Source organism: Microcebus murinus, chromosome 16 (genome assembly GCF_040939455.1).
Source record: "Microcebus murinus isolate Inina chromosome 16, M.murinus_Inina_mat1.0, whole genome shotgun sequence".
Taxonomy (NCBI): domain Eukaryota; kingdom Metazoa; phylum Chordata; class Mammalia; order Primates; family Cheirogaleidae; genus Microcebus; species Microcebus murinus.
Window position 1 is genome coordinate 72,338,888 of NC_134119.1, and position 21,782 is coordinate 72,360,669.

At 38.5% G+C, this 21,782-nt stretch overlaps 1 pseudogene; it reads right to left on the reverse strand.

The window, feature by feature from the left end:
* Positions 1-441: 441 nt before the first annotated feature.
* The window catches only part of LOC105864491 (translationally-controlled tumor protein-like), a 28,694-nt pseudogene continuing 7,353 nt past the window's right edge, over positions 442-21,782 (reverse strand).

A 21,782-nucleotide genomic window follows, 5' to 3' on the forward strand; every position in this document is an offset into this window, starting at 1 on the left:
CTCTACTTCAAGTGTTTACACTATGAGCACGGTCTTTTCCCTTTAGTGCAACTCAGAATTAAAACTTTTGGTTCCTTTTTATAGTCCAGTCCCAGAAGTAGTTTCCACTGTGGAGTGTATCTGATGACAGTCTTATGCTATTGTTGGCCTACAACCAGGCTCTAGCTTCTCCAGGAACACTATAGATTTAATTTAAATATGTATTAAACTAAAAGGCATTCAGTCAAAAGGAGTTTAAATGCATTTTATTTTTAGACTACTTACATGACAATGTTTTTTCCTTACAAACAATGCCTCCACTCCAAATAAATCACTGTGAAGATAAATGAAGAGCTCAAGATGACTTCAGGCCCATTTGTCTTTAATCCTAGTGTTGTGTGGGTGACAAGCAGCAGCCAGTTATGATGACAGGTGATAGATCCAAAGTAATTGCCAAGTTTGTTAACATTTTTCCATTTCTAAACCATCCTTAAAATCATATATTTGGTCACACCGTCCTCACGGTAGTTCAGTAGAGCAACCATGCTATCTTGATTCATGGTAGTTTTTGAAATTAGCAAGGATTTGTTTGATTTGTTCTGCAGTCCCTGTCATAAACGGTTTTACTCTTTCTGGTCTCTGTTCTTCAAGTTTGCCTTTGATTGACTTCATGTAATCTTTGATGTACTTCTTGTAGGCTTCTTTTGTAAAGCTGGTTTCTTGCAAGTGATGGTTCATGACGATATCAACACCAGTGATTACTGTGCTTTCCGTTATTTCGCCCTCAGGGCCTTCAGCGGAAACATTGCCACCAACGAGCAGGTCATCAATGTCGCCCTCTGTCCTACTGACTGTCTTCCCCTCCACCTCCAGGCACAGGCCGCCTGCGATCTCTCGGATCAGTGAATGTCAGAGAACATCTCGTCATGGCTGATGAGGTCCCGGCAGATGACTCTGATGGAGGCTGCAGGGAGGCGGCGGCGCCGGCGTGGCAGGAGCCGGCAGTCGGCAGCGAGCGCCGAGAGGCAGCCGCGCTCAGTGGCAGGGAGGGAGCGGGCGGAAAAGCGTGTTTGGAACTTCTTTATGAAAGTGGATACTGTTCCTTATGTACGATGCACAGGAAACCAGAAGTACTGTTTAACTTTCAGAGAAAAGCAAGCGTGTAGTCAATGTACTTCTAAGCCAGTGATAGGGTTAGGGTTTTGCGCTAGGGCTAGTCTTAAGGTTAGGGTTGGGGTTTTGGGGTGGGAATAAGGTTGGGGTTGGGGTTTTCACAGTTTTAGTGTTAGGGTTGTGGTGTTCAGGTGCAGTTAGGGTTAGTGTTATACATGGACCTTCTGTAGAAAGAACATTGTGTGTGTTATAGTACTGTTTTCGGAAACTCTAAACACTGCTTCCATTGTCACGAAAAAGAACATTTGCGTTCAATGCACTTAGTCACTTTGTGTAAGTAACTGTAAGCATGTATCCTTGTAATATCTTTATTATATAAGTTATTCTAAAACATGGTTGTTTTCTACTAAACTTTACACAGTGTTTCAGATATCACAGAATAGCAAATGTGTTATTAAGGCGCACTTTCTCTTCTTTGTGAAAGTCACTGTCCGTATTTCCCTTTGGAAATTTTTTGTGTAATAACTCACTGTACCTTTTATGTGTTTTGTATGAGACTCTACACACTGCTTCACTTATCAGTGAAATGGATCTATGTTTTCAATGCAATTTCTTGCTTCTCAGTGTAAGTCACTCTAAATGTTTGCATTTGGGACTTCTTTATGACGGTACATACTGTGCCTTATGTGCGAATCATAGGAAACGAGAAACACTGTTTATTTCTCAGAGAAGAGCAAGCGTATACTCAATGTTATTCTCGGATAATGTCAGGGTTAGCTGTCCGGCTTTAGCTTCCGGGTTGGATAGTGTTTCGTGTCCCTGCGAGGGTCACTGTTTCCTGTTAGGGTTAGTGTTAGTGTGCCGGGTGCGGATACAGATAAGGATAAGGTTTTGTTTCGGGCCAGGGTAAGTTTTAGGGTTTTGAGCTAGGGCTAGGCTTAAGGTGGGACGTGGAACTTCTTTAGAAAGAGCGTAATGCGGTATAAACGTGACTAGAGTCTACAGACTCTCCTGACGCACAGGAAGAGCATCTTTGTAGGAATGCACTTCTCCCCTTCTCTGTTTAAATTGCTCTAATATAGTTGAAATGTCTTTATGATATTATTTCCTGTAACTTTAGTGTGTTTTCATGGAAACTCTACTTCTTTTACCTTATGCACATTTTCTATGAAACTCTAAATACTGCTTCGCTTCTCAGAGATATGCAGCTGTGTTATCAATGCAGTTCCACACTCCTTCGTGTAGTTCACTCTAATGTTTTCATTAGGGATTTCCTTGTGAAAGTGGTAAGGTCCTATGGGTCTTTCACAGGAAACTGGAAACACTGTTTAATGTTCATAGAACAACAAGCGCATATTTAATGTACTTCTAAGCTAGTGTTGGGGATAAGGTTAGGGTTGCACACTAGGGTTATTGTTAGGGTTAGGGTTTCATTTTAGGGCTAGTGTTAGGCTTTCGGGGTTGCATTAGGCTTAGGGATAGAGTTTTGTGCTAGGTTAGGATTAGGGTTATGGTTTACAATATGTCTAATGTTATGGTGGTGGTTATCTTTGCATGTGGAATATCTGTAGAGTGAACATTACATTTGTCTTACAAATGTGACTGGAAACTATAAACACCGGTCAATTTTCCGGGAAATGCACGTTTGTAGTCTATTTATTTTGTCTCTTCTTTTTACAAGTAACTCTAATAATGTATCTTCAGAATATCTTTAAAACTTATTCTACCTTTGGGCTGTTTACTATGAAACACAACACACTGCTTCATTTCTCAGAGAAAGGCAAGTGTGTAATTACCGCACATTATCGCTTCTTTCTCACTGGAAATATTTGCCTTTGGAAGTTATTTATGTAAGAACTTGTACTTTATGCGTGTTTTCAATGAAACTCTACACACTGCTTCATTTCTCAATGAAAAGCAACTTTGTTATCAATGTAATTTCTTTCTTTGTTTAAGTAACTGTAAATGTTTGCATATGGAACTTCTTTATGAAGGTAGATACTGTTCGATATGTGAGATTCACAGGAAACTAGAAACATTGTTTATCTTTCAGAGAGGAGCAAGCGTATATTTAATGTCCTGCTAGGACAGTGTTAGGGCTAGGGTGATGTTTTCAACTTTTGTTACGGTTAGGGTTTCACCAAAGAGGGTTAGGAATAGGTTTCCATGTTAAAATTAGGATTAGAGTTTCAGGCTAGGTATAAGGTTAGGGTTAGAATTAGGCTTATGATTTTGAGCTGGGGTAAATGTTAGGATTGCTTATGTAACTTCTTTAGAAAGAACAGAATGTTTTGTACGAATGTGATTGCAAACTATAAACACTTCTGTTGATCTTATAAGCAATATTTAAGTAATGTACTTTTTCACTTCTTTGTGCAATTATCTGTAAATATATACACTTGGAATTTCTTTATATTACTTATTGTAACTTTCAGTTGTTTTCTAGGAAACTCTACACATTGCTTCACTTGTCAGAGAAGAGCAACTGTGAAATTAACGCACATTCTTGCTTGTGTAAGTCACTGTTAACATTTACCTTTGGTAGTTATTCATGTAGGAACTCATTGTATATTATTCGTGTTTTCTGTTAACCTCAATATAGTGCTTCATTTCTCTGAGAAATGCAACTTTCTTATCTATGCAATTTCTCACTTCTTTGTATAAGTAAATCTAAAAGTTTGCTTTTGAATTTATTTATGCAAGTAGATACTGTTTTTTATCGGTGATAAACTGGAAACTATGACCACGGTTTAACGTACAGAGAAAAAGCAAGCATACATTTAATGTACTTCTAAGCTCGTTTTAGGGTTAGGCTTACTGTTTCACTCTAGCGATAAGGTTAGGGTCGGATTTCATGTTAGGGTTAGGGTTAGGGTTTCGGGGTAGGAATAGGGTTTGGGTTAGGGTTAGGGTTTTCAGCATGGCTATTGTATGGGTTATGGCATTCAGGTAGTGTTGGAGTTATGGTTATGGTTAATGTTGTATATGTAACTTCTGTAGAAAGAACATTATATTTGTTGTAATAATATGCCTGGAAACTATAAAAATTTCTTCCGTTGTTAGGGAAAACTAATTTGGAATCAGGACACTCTGCTGCTTGTCAGTAGGTAACTATAAACCTGTATCCTTGGAATATCTTTATCTTATTTATTCTAATTGGTGTTTTCTACGAAACTCGACACAATGCTTCTGTTTTCCCAGAAAAGCTACGGTTTAATTAATGCACTTCGTCGCTTCTTTGTCTAAGTCCCTGGAAATATTTACCTTTTGAAGTTATATATGTCACCACTGATTGTACCTTTTGTGTGTTTTCTATGATACCTATACACTGCTTCATTTCTCAGACACGTTACTGTGTTATCAATGCAATTTCTCGCTTCTTTTTGTAAGTCACTCTAAATGTTTACATTTGGAACTTCCTTATGAATATAGATATGTTCTCGTTGTGCGATTCATAGGAAACTAGAAACACTATCTTTCAGAGAAAAGGTATCATATATAATGTAATTCTTGGATTTTTAGGGTTAGGTTTACGGTTTCACTTTCGGTTAGAGTTAGGGTTTCGCTCAACACACCATTATGGTTACATTTTCATGTTAGGATTAGGGTTTGGGGCATGGCTAGGGTTAGGGTTAGTGTTTTGAGCTACAGTTAGGGTTAGTGTGGCATATGGAACTTCTTTAGAACGATCACAATATTGTTGTTTATGAATGGGACATTAAACTGTAAACACTGCTTCAATTTTTCAGGAAAAGTAAGTTTTTAGGAATATACTCTGTCCCTTCTTTGTGTAATTATCTGTTAATATATATCCTTTTAATATATGTATGATATAACTTATCCTAACTTTAGGTTGTTTTCTAGGAAATTCTACACATTATCTCAGTTCTAATTTAATGCAGGTGTGTAATTAACTCACATTGTTGCTTCTTGTGTAAATCACTGTAAATATTTACCTTAGGAAGTTATTGATTTAAGAACTCATTTATCTTATATGTGTTTTGTATGAAACTCTACACACTGCTTCATTTCTCAGAGACTGTTTTATCAATGCAATTTCTCCCATCTTTGTGTTTCGAACTCCTTGCCTCTAGGAATCAGCCCGCCTCGTTCCCCTAGAGTGCTAGGATTACAGGTATGAACCAACACACCCTGCTTCTCCCTTTTTGTGTAATTCACTGAAAATGTTTGCTTTTGGAAGTTCTTTATGCATGTAGTTATTGTTCCTTATGTGCAATTCATAGTTAACTAGAAACACTTATTTTTCAGAGAAAGCAAGCGTATATTCAATGTTCTTCAAGGATAGTGTTGGCGTTAGGGATACAGTTTCAGCATCGGCTGCGTTAGGGTTTCTTGTGAGGGTTATGGTTTCGTGTTAGTGTTAGTGTTAGGGATTCGGGGAAGGTATAGGGTTAGGTTTAGGGTTTTTTCCAGGGGTAGGTTTAGGGTTATTGTCCCATTTGAAACTTCTTTAGAAAGAACATTATCTTTTTTCTGTGAATATGACGGGAAACTCTAAATACTGCTTCAGATTTTCAGAAAAGCAAGTTTGTCATCAATGGATTTTGTGTCTTCTCTGTATAAGTAATTCTAACAATGTGTCTTTGGAATATCTTTATAAAATTTGGTAACTTATGGTTGTTTTCTTAGAGATAAGCAAGGTTGTAATTAATGCACCTTATCGTTTCTTTCTGTACATCACTGAAATATTTACCCTTGGTAGTTATTTATGTAAGAACTTATTGTATCTTATGCGTGTGTTCTATGAAACTCTACACAAGCTTCTTTTCTCCGATAAAAGCAGCTATGTTATCAAGGCAATTTCTCACTGCTTTGAGTAAGTCACTCTAAGTGTTTGCATTTGGGACTTCTTAATGAAAGTATATTGTTTTCCTTATGTGCAATTTACAAAAAACTAGAAAATTGTTTAACTTTCAGAGAAAAGAAAGCAGGTAGGTATTCAATGTACTTCTAGGCTATTGTTAGGGATAGGGTTAAGTTTTTGTACCAAGGAGAGGGTGAGGTTAGGGTTTTGGGGTAGGAATAGGGTCATGGTTAGGGTTTTCAGCAGGGCTAGTTAGGGTTATGGTATTCAGGTAGGGTTATGGTTATGGTCAGGGTTAATGTTGTATATGGAAATATTGTATAAAGACCTTTATGTGTCTTGTATTAGATCTTCCTGGGAACTATAGACACTGCGTTTGTTGTCAGGGAAAGATGGTTTGTAATTAACGCTCTTTGCCACTTTTTTGTGTTAGTAACTCTAAACAGTTCTCACAGAAAACAAGTGGGTAATTAATGCACTTTGTGTCTTCTTTGTGAAAGTCACTGTATATATTTACCTCTGGCAGTTATTTATATAATAGCTCTTTGTACCTTACGCCTGTTTTTCTTTCCTCTGGGGTACAGATGTTGTCTATTTTTCTATTGGGGTACAGATTTTAAGGTTTCAATAAATGCCTATTCCCGCCCCTCCCCACCAAGTCTAAGTTTCCATCATGACCATCCCCTAGATGAGCACATCTCATTATGTATGTATATACTTGCCTCTCTCCCCCGCCCCCCTGCCCAATACCCTATTACTGCAGTACCTGTGTGTCCACTTAGGTGCTGCTCAGTTAATACCAGTTTGCTGTTGTTGCTCCCATTCTTGGGTAGTGCTCCCATTCTTGGGAGCCTTCACTTAGTAGTATGGGTTCCACATCTAACCAGAAAAATATAAGTTGTGCTGTATCACCTTTGTTTCTTAGAGCTCAATAGTACTCTATGGTGTATATATATATATATATATATATATATATATATATATATATATCACATTTTAGGAATCCATACCTGGATTGATGGGCACTGTGGCCATTTCCACAACCTTGCCATTATGAATTCTGCTGCTATAAACATTCGAGTGCAGGTGTCTTTTTTGTAGAGTGGCATTGGATCATTTGGGTAGATGCTCAACAATGGGATTGCTGGATCAAATGGCAGATTCACTTATATCACTTGTTATCTCCATATTGCTTTCCACAGAGGTTGAACTAGTTTGCAGTCCCACCAGCAGTGTAAGAGTGTTCCTATCTCTCCGGATCCATGGCAGCATTTATTGTTTGGAGAATTTTTCATAAAGGTCATTCTCACTGGAGTAATGTGATATCTCATTGTGGTTTTAAATTGCATTTCCCTTATGATTAGAGATGTTGAGCATTTTTTCATATTTGTTGGCCATTCTCTTTTCTTTTTTAGAAAAGTTTCTGTTCAAGTCCTTTGCCCTCTTTTTAATAGGGTTATTTGATTTTTTTCTTGCTGATTTTGGTGAGATCCACTGGTATGCTAGTTATCAGCCGCTTATCGGATGGGTAGGGTGCAAAAATTTTCTCCCATTCTGTAGGTTGTCCGTTTACTTTCATAACTATTTCTTTGGCTGTGTAGATTGTTTTTAGTATGATCATGTCCCATTGATTTATTTTTGTGGCTACTGTGATTTCCTCTGGAGACTTCTTCATAAACTCTTTGCCTAGGCTGATGTCTTGGAGCATGTTTCCAACATTTTCTTCTAGAATTCTAATAGTTTCATACCTTAGGTTTAAGCCTGTTATCCAGCATGAGTTGATTTTAGTGAGAGGTGAAAGGTGTGGGTGCTGTTTTAGCCTTCTACAGGTGGCTATCCAGTTCTCCCAGCACCATTTATTGAAAAGGGATTCTTTTCCCCAGCGTATATTTTTGTCTGCTTGGTCAAAGATTATATGGTTATATGAGGATGGTGTTATATCAAGGTTCTCCGACCTGTTCCACTTGTCAATATTTCTATTTTTGTGCCAATACAAGATTTATTTAATTACTAAATTGAATTACTAATTGAATTAATTAATTGTAGTGTAATTTGTTGTCTGACATATTAATGCCTCCCCATTTTGTTTCTGTTGCCCAGAATTTCTTTTGATATTCAGGTCTTCTTTGGTTTCATAGGAAGCGCAAAATTATTTTTTCTATATCTTTGAAGAATGATCATGGGTTTTTGTTTTTGTTTTTGTTTTTGTTTTTTTTGAGGGAGAGTCTCACTTTGTTCCCCAGGCTAGAGTTAGTGCCGTGGCATAAGCCTAGCTCACAGCAACATCAATCTCCTGGGCTCAAGCAATCCTTCTGCCTCAGCCTCCTGAGTAGCTGGGACTACAGGCATGCGCCACCATGGCCTACCTATTTGTTTTAGTTGGCTAAGTAATTTCTCTCTAAATTGTATAGTAGACACGAGGTCTCACTCTTGCTTATGCTGGTTTCGAACTCCTGACCTCGAGCAATCCGACACCTTGTCCTCCCAGAGGGCTAGGGTTACAGGCGTGAGCCACTGTGCTTGGCCTGTTGATGGGATTTTAATTGGTATTGCATTGAATCTGTAGATCAGTTTGGGTAGTATAGACATTTTAATGATGTTGAGTCTGCCAATCCAGGAGCATGGTATGGATTTCTTTCTGTTTACATCCTCTGCTATTTCCTTTCATAGTTCTCCCTGTAGAGGTCTTTTTATCTCCTTGGTTAAGTATATTCCTAAGTACTTTAATTTCTTTGTTGCTATTGTGAAGGGTATTGAGTCTTTGATTTGGTTCTCAATTTGATTGTTGTTGTATTTCTGTGTATTTCTGATTTATGTGTATTCATTTTGTATCCTGAGACTTTACTGAATTCATTGATCAGTTCCAGGAGTTTCTTGGTTGAATCTTTGGACTTTTCTAAATATAATATATAATCAGCAAAGAGTGAAAGTTGTATATCTTCTGCCCCTATTTGGATACCTTTAATTCCACTTTCTTGTCCGATTGCTGTAGCCAGGACATGGTGAATAGAAGTGGATATAGTGGGCAGCTTTGGTTCCAGTTCTAAGTGCGAATGCTTTCAATTTTTCCCATATATGGCTTGTATCATTTTTAGGTATGTTTCTTCTATGCCTATTTTCTTGTGTTCGAATCATGAAAGGGTGTTGAATTTTGTCAAAAGCTTTTTCTTCATCTATTGAAAGAATCATGTGGTCTTTGTTTTTGCTTCTGTTTATGTGGGGAATTGCATTTATAGATTTACGAATGTTGAACCATCCCTGCATTGCTGGGATGAAGCCCACTTGGACGTGATCATTTATTTTTTTGATAAGCATCTGGGATCGGTTAGCTAAGATTTTGTTGAAAATTTTTGCATCTATATTCATTAGTGATATTGCTCTGTAGTTTTCTTTTTTTTGTTGCATCCTTTCCTGGTTTTTGGTATCAGAGTAATATTCGTTTCATTAATGGTTTCGGGGAGGTTTCTGTTCTTCTTCATGTTGTGGAGTAATTTCTGCAAGGTAGGCACTGGTTCTTCTTTGTAAGTGTGGTAAATTTCAGGTGTGAATCCATCTGAACCGGAACTTTCCTTATTAGAGAGCTTTTTAATTGCTGTTTCTATTTCCGGTCTTGAAACTGTATGTTCACCAAATCTATTTCTTCCTGGTTGAGCCTAGGGAGGCTGTGTGTTTCTAGAAATTTGTCCATTTCCTCAACATTTTCCAGTTTGTGAGCATAAAGATATTTGTAGTATTCATGAATTATATCTTGTATCTCTTTGGGATCAGTTGTGATATCTCTTTTTTTCTTCTTGATGGAGCTTATTGGAGATTTCTCTTTTTTGCTTTTCGTTAACTTAGCCAATGGCGTGTGAATTTTGTTTATTTTTACAAAACCCAACTTTTTGTTTTATTAATCTCCTCAATGCTTCCCTGTTTTCAATTTCGCTTAATTCTACTTTTATTGCACTGTGATCTGAGAAGATACATGGTATGATTTCTATTTTTTAAAATTTCTTGAGATTTACTTTTTGTCCTAGGATACCGTCAATCTTAGAGAATGTCCCCTAAGCTGATGAGAAGAACCTATATTCAGTGGGTTTTGGGTAGAATGTCCTGTAAATGTCAGTAAGACCCAATTGTTCTAGAGTTTCGTTTAAGTCCATTGTTTATTACTTTTCTCTTTGGAGTATCTGTCTTGTGCCGTCAGTGAGGTGTTGAAATCTCTGTTGATTATGGAGTTGCTATTAATCTATTTGATTAGATCTAGTAAGGTTTGATTTATGAAACTGGGTGCACCTATGTTGGGTGCATATATATTTAAAATTTTATCTCTTCTTGTTGAAGTGTGCCCTTCACCATTATATAATGACCCTCTTTGTCTTTCATTACTTTTGTTGGTTTAAAAACTAAATCGGGCCGGGCGCGGTGGCTCACGCCTGTAATCCTAGCACTCTGGGAGGCCGAGGCGGGCGGATTGCTCAAGGTTGGGAGTTCGAAACCAGCCTGAGCGAGACCCCGTCTCTACTAAAAATAGAAAGAAATTAATTGACCAACTAAAAGTATATATACAAAAAAAAAAATTAGCCGGGCATGGTGGCGCGTGCCTGTAGTCCCAGCTACTCGGGAGGCTGAGGCAGGAGGATCGCTTGAGCCCAGGAGTTTGAGGTTGCTGTGAGCTAGGCTGACGCCACGGCACTCACTCTAGCCTGGGCAACAAAAGTGAGACTCTGTCTCAAAAAAAAAAAAAAAAAAAAAAAAAAACTACATCGTCTGAAATTAGAACTGCCACGCCAGCCTTCTTTCGACTTCCACTTGCCTGGAATACTGATCTCCACCTGTTTACTTTTAGTCTATATGCATCCTTGTAGGTAAGATGTGTTTCCTGAAGACAGCATATACTTGGCCTGTATTCTTTTATCCATTCAGCCAGCCTATGTCCCTTGATTGGAGAGTTTAAGCCATTCACATTTATTGAGAGAACTGGTAGGTAAGGTAGATTATTGTTCATTCTCTTGGGTTGGATGTTGTTGCTTTGATTTCTCTCTTGAGCCATTACATTATCTGGCCTTTAATCTTTGGTTTATGGTTGTTTTTATATTTGTGAGTTTTATTATGGTGTTCTGTGCATAACATTGTTTTGAGTACTTCTTGTAGTGCTGGTCCTGTCTTGGTGAATTCTCCGAGACTTCGCTTGTCTGAGAATGTCTTTATTTCTCCTTCATATATGAAGCTTAGTTTTGCAGGGAATAAGATTCTAGGCTGGGCATTGTGTTGTTTCAAAAGAGTGAGAATGAGGCCCAAGTCTCTCCTTGCTTGGAATCTCATTACAGAAGTCTGGTGTTATTCAAATTGGCTTTACCTTGTGTGTTACTTCCTTCTTTCTTCTTACAGCTTTTATTTTTATTTTTTTTATTTTTATTTATTTATTTTTTTTTGAGACAGAGTCTCGCTTTGTTGCCCAGGCTAGAGTGAGTGCCATGGCGTCAGCCTAGCTCACAGCAACCTCAAACTCCTGGGCTCAAGCAATCCTGCTGCCTCAGCCTCCCAAGTAGCTGGGACTACAGGCATGCGCCACCATGCCCGGCTAATTTTTTTCTATATATATATTAGTTGGCCAATTAATTTGTTTCTATTTATAGTAGAGACGGGGTCTCGCTCTTGCTCAGGGTGGTTTCGAACTCCTGACCTTGAGCAATCCGCCCGCCTCGGCCTCCCAGAGTGCTAGGATTACAGGCGTGAGCCACCGCGCCTGGCCTCTTACAGCTTTTAGAAGGGCCTCTTTTGGTGATATTTTGGTCAGTCTGATGTCTGCATGTCGTGACGTCTTCCTGTTTGCATTGAATCTCACAGGGGTCCTCTGACTTTCCTTGAAATTTAATATCGAGATTTTGAGCAAGGCTTGGGAAATTTTCCTCTATTATATCTTCAATAGCATGTTCAACCCTGGAGTGTTGTCTTCTTCCCCTCTGGTATACCTATGACCCTCACATTATGTTTCTTCACATAATCCCACATCTCTTGTAGGCTTTGTCCTTTTTTTCTTGTATCTCTGCTCTATCTCTGTGACGGTTTTATTTAGTTGGTGGGTATTATCTTCAATCTCTGAGATTCCTTCTTCTGTTTGATCTACCTGTTCTTGAGACTTTCCACTGTATTTTGTAGTTCCCTGAATTGATTCTTCATTTCCAGGAGTTCGGTTAAACTTTTCTTCATTGTGTCTATTTCTTTAATGAACTTTTTTTCCCCGACCCTGGAGGCTTTTTGTGGTTTCTTTGTGTTGGTTATTGTGTTGTTCGTCCAAGTTGGTGAGTGTTCTTATGATCCACATACGAAATGTCTCTTCTGTCATTTTGGTTGCCTGATTTTGGTAGGTGTCCGTATCTAGGGGGCTGGTGCTCCTCTTTGGGGCTGTGTTTTCCGTGTAGTTCTTCACATTTCTGGAGTTCCTTCACGGATTTCTTCCCATGTTGATCAGTTGTATTCTTTCCTTTAAGTTTTTGTTTGGGTATTCACACGCCTTGTTTAGTTTCTGAGCCATTAGGTGGTGTCTGTGTGTGAGATTTGACCATTACCTGTATAATGAGTCAGTAGGTGCTCTGAAAAGGCTGTGCAGGATGTCCTCCCTGTCAGTAGATGGCACTTGCTTGGAGGAACAGGATACGCTGTTGTTTTTGTGCCCTCTTATCAGCTCTTCTTCCTGTAGAGAGGTACTCTAGTGCCTCAGGTGCTTGGTGGGGCCCTGGGACTTTTAGGTGTGTCCTTTACTCCTCCTCAGAGTGCTGGTCAAGGAGAGAGTCTGGGCAAAGCTGGTTGGGGTAAGCCTGCTGTCAGGCACCACCAATGTCATTAGCAGGGATCAAAATTCTGTTCTCTGCTTCCAGGAAAATCTGTCAGGGTGGGGCTGAAATTGCCCTGCTCAGTCAGAAAGTCTGCGTGTGGGGTGGGGCTGTTTGAGACCCAGTCTGGAGCGGGCCTCACCTCTTTCCACCCTCCCCAACTCCGCAGCTACTCCTGGCCCTCGGCCAGCAGGCCAGACCTCATACTACTAGCTCTCCCCGGACTTCGATGCCGGCTGGGAGGTTCCCTGCACAGAAATGCCACCTGGGCAAGGTGCAAAGCCTCCTTTGGGGGTAGCGTTGCCCTCTAGGATGCTGATCTGACCTTGAAGACATACACACCTCAGTAGGCTGTTCAGGTATATCCCTTCTGTGGCCTGGGCAATGCGAGACCTCGGTGCACGGGATATGGTCTGCAAGTCTGACCTCTGGGCCTCAGAGTTCAAACTGTATCCCTACCAAGGAGAGGAGTGCCAGTCCCAATTCACCCACAGGGAGCCCTAGCTGGGTCTATGTCTCTCAACCTCAGGGTCTGCCCCGTTCTCCTGTGTTCACCGTGTCAGCAGCACCTGGGAGGGCTGGCGGGTAGGGAGCTCACAGTCTGAGTTCCCCTTAGTCAGCTTTAGGGCCGCAAAAGTAAAGGTCCCGTTCCCTGGAGGTGCTTCCAGCTGGTGGCTGTATTGTCTCTGTAGACAGCCAAGGGTAGAGTTGGTGGAGGGGAGAATGAGACAATATGACCCCTGCCGCGCGTCTCGGGATCGGTGCACACGGAGGTGCCCCAAGGGATTTGGGAGCCTGGTGTTGTGTCCCCTACTGGCGAACCAAGCTCACTGGCAGCAGCTGTCTCTGGGCTGGTGTCTGCAGGTCTCTCCACCTGCCGGGGAGCCCACCAGCAGTCCGGGATGCAGGGGCGGGGAATGGTGACTGATCCACCTACCCTTCCCACTGATCTCCGGGCTGCTCCGGCTGTATCAGCTTCCAATTCTCCACAACTTTATCCTGTGGAGTCTCCCGTGGCTTCAAATACTCCTCCTTTCGACCCTCGTCCGCTGTAGGCTCGTCTTTTTCTTCTAATTGCTGCTAGAATCTGTCTTTTCTGCAGAGACACTCTGGTGGGATCTCTCGTCTGCCATCTTGAGCCATTCCCTTACGCACGTGTTTTCTGTGAAACTCTGCTCACTTCTTTAGTCCTCAGAGGAAAGCAACTGTGTTCTCAATGCAATTTCTCGATGCTTCGTGTCACGCTAAACGTTTGCATTTGGAACTTCTTTATGACAGTTCGTTATGTGCGATTAACAGGAAACTAGAAGGACCCTTTATCTTTCATAGACGAGCAAGAGTATATTTAATGTCCTTCTAGGATAGTGTTACTGTTAGGATTACGGTTTCACCTTCATGTTAAGGTTAGGGTTTCACGTAAGGGTTAGGGTTAGGTTTAAGTTTTCATGTTAGTGTAAAGGTTAGGGTTTCAGGCTACAGATAGAGTTAAGGTTATGGTTTTAGGTCGAGATAGGGTTACTCTTTGGGTTTTGATCTAGGGTTAGGGTTTGGGTGCACGTGCAACTCTATTATAAAGAACACAATGTTTTATGAATGTGACTGTATACTATACACACTGCTTCCATTTTCTGAGAAAAGAAAACTTGTAATCAAAGCTTTTGGTCCCTTCTTTGTGTAAGTGTCTCAAATAATGTATCTTTGCAATGTGCATTAACTTATTGTGACTGGGTTGTATTCTAGGAAACCCTACACACTGCTTCAGTTCTGAGAGAAAGGCGTGTGCGTAATTAATGCATAGTGTTGCTTCTTTGTGTAAGTCCCTGTATTTACATTGGAAGCTATTTATCTAAGAAATTATTTTACCTTGTGCATCTTTTCTATGAAACACTACACACTGCTTCATTCTTCAGAAAAGCTCTTCATTTCTGACTTCTTTACGTCACTCTAAATGTCTGCATTTGGAATTTTTTATGAAAGAATATACTGGTACTTATGTGCGATTCACAGCAAACTAGAAACACTGCTTAACTTTCAGAAAAAAGCAAGCATTTATTCAATGCATTTCTAAGCTGTCGTTAGGATAGGGTTTCTGCTTTGTTTTAAGGTTAGTGTTATGTTTTGGTGCTAAGGTTAGGGTTCGGGTTTCGTGTTAGGTTTAGGGTTAGGGTTGTATATGGAATTTCCTAAGAAAGAATATTATTTTTGTTATATGAATGTTACGTGACACTATAAATATTATTTCAGTTGTCAGCTAAAAGAACGTTTCTAATCCATACACTTGGTCACTGATTTCTGTAAATAACTGTAAATATGTATGTTTTGACGATATTTATGATATAACTCATTCTAATGTATTCTATAAACTCTATACCTTGTCAGTTGTAAGAGAAAAGCAAGTTTGTAATCAATATCACCTCTTTCTGTGCCTGTATATTTGTTACTTTGCAGTATCCTTATGATATAACTTATTGTAACACTACACTACACGGAAACTACACTTTGGTTTCAGGTCTCTTAGAGAATCAACATTGTAATTCCCGCATATTGTGTCCTCTTCCTATTAGTCTGTGTATTTACCATTCGAAGTTATTTATGTTATGACAGGGTACCTTATGCTTGTTTTCTATGAAACTCAAAACACTGCTTCATTTCTCTGGGACAAGCAACTGTGTTTTCGATGCAATTTGTCACTTTGTGTAAATCATTCTAAATGTTGCATATTGAACTTTTTAATGAAAATATATACTGTTATTTCTGTGCATTTCACAGGAGTCTAGAAAAACTGACATTCAGAGAAAAGAGCGCGTGTATTCAATGCACATCTAAGCTAGGCTTAGGGTTAGGGGTAGAGGTGGGGTAGGGTTAGCGTTGCATATGGAACTTCCTTCGAATATTATCTTCGTTGTGTGAATGTTACATGAAACAATAAATATTGGATCAGTTAGGGAAAAACACGTTTGTAATCAATGCACTTTGTCAGCTATATCCATATTTTGCTGTAAATATGTATTTTTGCAATATTTTTATGATATAACATTGTAAGAGGGTTGTCTTCTAACAAATTCACATTGCTTCAATTCTCCGAGAAAAGCAATTTTGTGATGAACGCAGAATGTCGTTTCTTCGTGTAAGTCACTGTACATGTTTACCATTCCAAGTTATTTATGTAATAACTTATGTACCTTATGTGTGTTTCTTTGAAACTCTACACACTGAGGAGAAAAACACGTTTGTAATCCATGCCCTTTGTCACTTCAGCCTGTGTGTAACTCTAAATATGTTTCTTTAGAATATCTTTGTTTATAACTTCTTGTTAGGGTTGTATTGTAAGAAATACTACCTATTGCTTAAGTTCTCTGAGAAAGGCTAATTTGAAATTAATGCACATTGTTTCTCTTTTGTGTAAATTACTGTAAATATTTACCATTCGATATTTTTAATATAATAACTTATTGTACCTTATATGTGTTTTCAATGAAACTCCTCGCACTGCTTCATTAGATAAAAATCAATGAAATTTCTCTCTTCTTTGTTTAGGTCACTGATTGCATTTGATTGCATCCAAATGCAACGTTTGCCTTTGGATCTTCCTTATGAAAGTATATAGTGTTTCCTATCTGCGCTTAACAGTAAACTAAAAACACTCTCTAAGTTTCCAAGAAAAGCAAGCGTATATTCAATGCACTTGTACCCTAGTTTTAAGGTAGGGTTCGTAGTTCTGGCATGGGATAGGTTTAGTGTTAGGCTTTGGCAAAGGGCTAGGGCTAGGGTTAGGGTTGCATAGGGAAGTTCTTTAGAAAGAACCTAATGTTGCACGAATGTGACGGAATATCTTCATGATATAACGTAATCTAACATTGGTGGTGTTCTAGGAAACTGTACACATTGCTTCATTTCTCATAGAAAACCACGTGTGTAATCAATGCATTATATCACTTCATTCTTTAAGTAACTGTAAATATGTGTCTTGGAATATCTTTATGTTATAACATTGTAACTTTCGGTGGTAACAATCTAGGAAACTCTACCCATTGCGACAGTTGTCAGAGAAAAGCAGGTTTGTTATGAATGCACTTTGTCACTTCTTTGTTTAAGTAACTCTAGTATTGTTATTGCAATATGTTTAGGATAAAATCCATTGGAAATTTGGCTAGTTTTTAAATAAACCCTACACTTTCTTCAGGTCTAAGAGAAAAGCAATTTCCTAATCCATGAACTTTGTAACTTCTTTCTGTTACTAACTGTAAATATGGATCTTTGGACTATGTTTATGATAAAACTTATTGTAACGTTGGGTTGTTTTCTAAGAAACTCTCCACATTGCTTAGAACTCAGAGAAAAGCACGTTTTTAAATAACGCACATGTCGCCTCTCCGTCAGTGTAAACATTTACCATTTGCAGTTACTTATGTAATAACTTATAGTACCTTATGCGTCTTTTCTCTGAAACTCTACACTCTGCTTCATTTCACAGAGAACAGTTTGCTATGAACGCCATTTCTCACTTCTTTTGTAAGACACTAAATGTTTTCATCTGGAACTTCCTTATGAAAGTATATACTGATACTTTCAGGAAAAAGCAAGCCTATATTCAATGGACTTCTAGGCTAGTAATGGGTTTAGGATATCTGTTGGTTTAGGGTTAGGGTTACGGTGTCCTGTTATGGTTCGGTTTATGGTTTGGGTTGAGACCAGGGATAGGATTAGGATTAGTCTTTTGGACAGGGATAGGGTTAGGGTTATGGTTGCGTATGAAATTTCTTTAGGAAGAACATAATGTTTGATGTACTAATGTTATGTAAAACTATAACTATTGGTTCAGTTTTCGGGGAAAAGCACGTTTGTAATCAGTGAACTTCTTCACTTTTGTCTGTAACTCTATATACGAATCTTCGGAATATATTTATGATATCACTTATTGTATCTTTTGGTTGTTTTCTAGGAACTGCGACACATTTATTCAGTTCTCAGAGATAGGCGATTTTGTAATTAACGCACCTTGTAACGCACCTCGGGTAAATCTCTGTATTTACAATACGATGTTATTTATGTAATAACCTAATCCTAACCCTAACTCTCATGCATGTTTTCTTTGAAACTCTAAACACCGCGTCATTAATCAGAGACAAGCAATGCAATTTCTCACTTCTTTTTGTAACTCACTCTAAATATTTGCATTTTGGACTTCCTTATTAAAGTATATACAGTTAGTTATGTGCGATTCACAGGAAATCAGAAACACTGTTTAACTTCTGTGTAAAGGAAGCGTATATTCAATGCACATCTGGGCTAGTTTAGGGTTAGGGTTTCGGCGTTGGTTTAGCGTTAGACTTTTGCGCTAGGGTTCGTGTAATGCTTAGGGTTTCCTGTTTCAGTTATCTTTAGGGTTCTAGATCGGGCTAGGGTTAAAATTATTGTTTGGGTTTTGGACAAAGGTAAGGTTAGGTTTAGAGTTGCATATGGAATATCTTTAGAGAGAACATTATGTTCGTTCTAAGAATGTTATGTGAAAATATATATATTTGGTCCGATGTCAGGGAGAACCGTGTATATATAATCATTGCACTTTTTCACTTTTGTCTGTAACTGTAAATATGTATCTTTGGAAAATCTTTATAACTTATTTTAAGTTGGGTTTTTTCCTAGGGAACTTTCCTTGTGAACTTCTCTTTGAGAAGTAAGTTTGTAATTAACACACATTATTGCTTTTTGGTGTATATCACTGTACATATTTATCATTTGTAGTTATTCATGTAATACTTATGGTACCTTTTACGTGTTTTTATGAAATTATACACACTGCATTATTTCTCAGAGAAAAGCAATGCAATTTCTCACCTCTGTTTCAGTCTAATTTTTGCATTTGGAGCTAACTTTTGAAAGTATATGCGGATACCTGTGCACGATACACATAAAACAAGAAAAACTAACATTCAGAGAAAATCAATTGTATATTCAATGAACTTCTGGCTAGAGGTAGGTTTATGGTTTTCGGTCTGGGTTAGGGTTATGGTTATGGTTTCGTGGTGAGGTTATTTGTAGGGTTAGGGTTTGTGTTAACTTTAGGGTCTCTGGTAGGGATAGGTATAGTGGTAAGGCTTTCGACCCTTTCAGGGTTACTGTTAGGGTTAGGGTTAGGGTTAGGGTTAGGGTTACTGTTAGGGTTGCACATGGAACTTCTCTAGGAGGAACATTATGTTTATTGTGCGAATGTTTCTTAAAACAATAAATATTGGTTTTAGTTGTCAACGAAAATCACATTTGTAGTCAATGCAACTTACCGCTTCTTTCTGTAAGTAGTTGTAAATATGTAGCTCTGGAATATCTTTATTATTTAATTTATTGTAAGATGGGGTTGGTTTTCTCTTCAAATCTACACTTTTGTTCAGATCTCAGAAAAAAGTAAATTTGTATTCAATGCCGTTGTTCCCTTCTTCCTGTCAATAACTGTAAATATGTATCTTTGGAATGAATTTATGGCATAACAACTTTGGGCGCATTTCTTGGACTTTACCCATTGGTGCCCTTCCTTGGGTAAAGCACCTTGGCAATCAATGCACTTTCTCACTTCATTTTGTACGAAACTGTAAATTTGACTCTTTGGAATACCTTTATCATATTACTTAATGTAAGAAGGCTGTTTTCTCAGAAACTCAACACCTTGCTTCAGTTCTCAGAGAAAAGCAAGTTTTTAATTAACGCACATTGTCACTTCCTCTTGTAAGTCACTGTAAGAATGTAACCCTCGGCTGGGTGTGGTGGCTCACGCCTGTAATCCTAGCACTTTGGGAGGCCGAGGCGGGCGGATTGCTCAAGGTCAGGAGTTCGAAACCAGCCTGAGCGAGACCCCGTCTCTACCAAAAATAGAAATAAATTAATTGACCAACTAAAAATATATATAGAAAAAATTAGCCGGGCATGGTGGCGCATGCCTGTAGTCCCAGCTACTCGGGAGGCTGAGGCAGGAGGATCGCTGAGCCCAGGAGTTTGAGGTTGCTGTGAGCCAGGCTGACGCCACGGCACTCACTCTAGCCTGGGCAACAAAGTGAGACTCTGTCTCAAAAAAAAAAAAAAAAAAAAAAAAAAAAAAAGAATGTGACCCTCGAAGCACTTATGTAATGACATGCTACCTTATGCATGTTTTCTCTGAAACTCTACACATTGCTTCATTTCACAGAGAAAAGCAACTGTGTTTTCTACGCAATTTCTCATTTGTGTAAGTCACTCTAAATGAATGCCTTATTGTGCTCCTCTGAAAGTATATACTGTTACTTGTGTGCGATACACAGGAAGCTAGAAACACTAACATTCAGAGTAAAGCAAGCGTATATTCTTTGCACTTCTAGGCTAGGATTAGGGTTAGTGTTTCGGCTAAGGGTTCTGTTTAGTGTTATGTATTCGCGCTATGGGTAGGACTAGGTTGTGGGTTTCGTGTGAAGTTTAGGGTTTGTCGCTAGGGATAGGTTTAGTGTTGGGATTTTGACATGCCTATGGTTACTGTTAGGGTATTATATGCAATTTTGTTAGAAAACACGTTTGTTGTACGAAAATTTGCTTGTAAATATAAATTTGGATATAGTTGTGGGGGAAAAGCACGTTTGTAATCAATGCACTGTTTCCTTCTTGTCTGTAACTGTAAATAAGTCTCTTTTTGTATGTCTTTATGGTACAACTCATTGTAACTGTGTGTTGGTTTCTAGGATTTTCTACACATTGCTTCACTTCCCTGATTTTTACACGTTTGTATTCAATAAACTTTCTGACTTCTTTTAGTAAGTAAGTGTAAATATATACCTTTGGAACACCTTTATGAGACCTCTATTATAACTACCTTGTTTTCTAGGAAACTCAAAGCATCGCTTCAGTACTCAGAGAAAAGCAAGTTTTTGTTTAACGCACATTGCGGCTTCTTCGTGTAAGTCACTGTATATATTTACCATTTGAAGTCATTTATGAAATAACTTAGGGTCTCTTGCGTGTGTGTGTTTGCAATGAAGCTACACACAACATCATCTCTCCGAGAAAAACAACTGTGTTTTCAAGGTGTTTCTCACTTCTTTGTGTAAGTCACACTAAATGTTTGCATTTGGAACTTCCTTATGATAGTGTATGTGTTACTAGTGTGACAGTCACAGGAAACTAGGAACACTAACATTCAGAGAAAAGCAAGCGCATATTCATGCACTTCTTGGCTTGGGTTAGCGTTCTGGTTTATTACTGTCAGGCTTAGGGTTATAGTTCGCGCTAAGGTTAGGGTTTCGGTTAGAGTTTCATGTTAGGCTTATGGTTTCTGGGTACGTATAGGTTCAGTGCGAGAGTTTTGTTCATGGCTTGGGTTACTATTAGGGCTGCATATGGAACTTCTTTAGAAGGACCATTATGTTTCTTTTATGTATGTTACATGTAAGTATAAATATTAGTTTAGTTGTCAAAGAAAAGCACCTTTTTAATAAGGGCACTATTTTCCTTCTTTCAGTAAATAACTGTAAATATGTTGTTTTGACGTATCTTTGATATATCTTATTGTAACTTTGGATTGATGTCCAGGTAGCTGTTCACATTGCTTCAGCTCTCAGAAAAGAGCACGTTTGTTTTCAATGCACTTGGTCACTTATTCCTGCAAATAACTCTATATATGTATCTTTGGAATTAATTTAAATATGACTTACTGTAACTTTGGGAGGAATTCTTGGAAACTACTCTTTGCTTCAGTTACCAGAGAGAGGCACGTTTGTAAGCGATGCACTTTCTCACTTCTTTATGTAAGTAGCTGTAAATATGTATTTTTTGGAATGTCTTTTTTTTGAAATTTCTTAGAAAGAACATTGTTTGTTGTACCAGAGTTACCTAAACTCTATATATTGGTTTCGTTTTAGTACAGAAGCACATTTGTAATCAATGCACTATGACACTCTTTCAGTACGTAACTGCAAATGTGTATGTTTTGTATATGTTTATGGTATAACTTATTGTAACTGTTAGGTTGTTTTCTAGAACCTCTATACTTTGCTTCTGTTCACAGAGAATAGCACCCTTGTAATCAATGC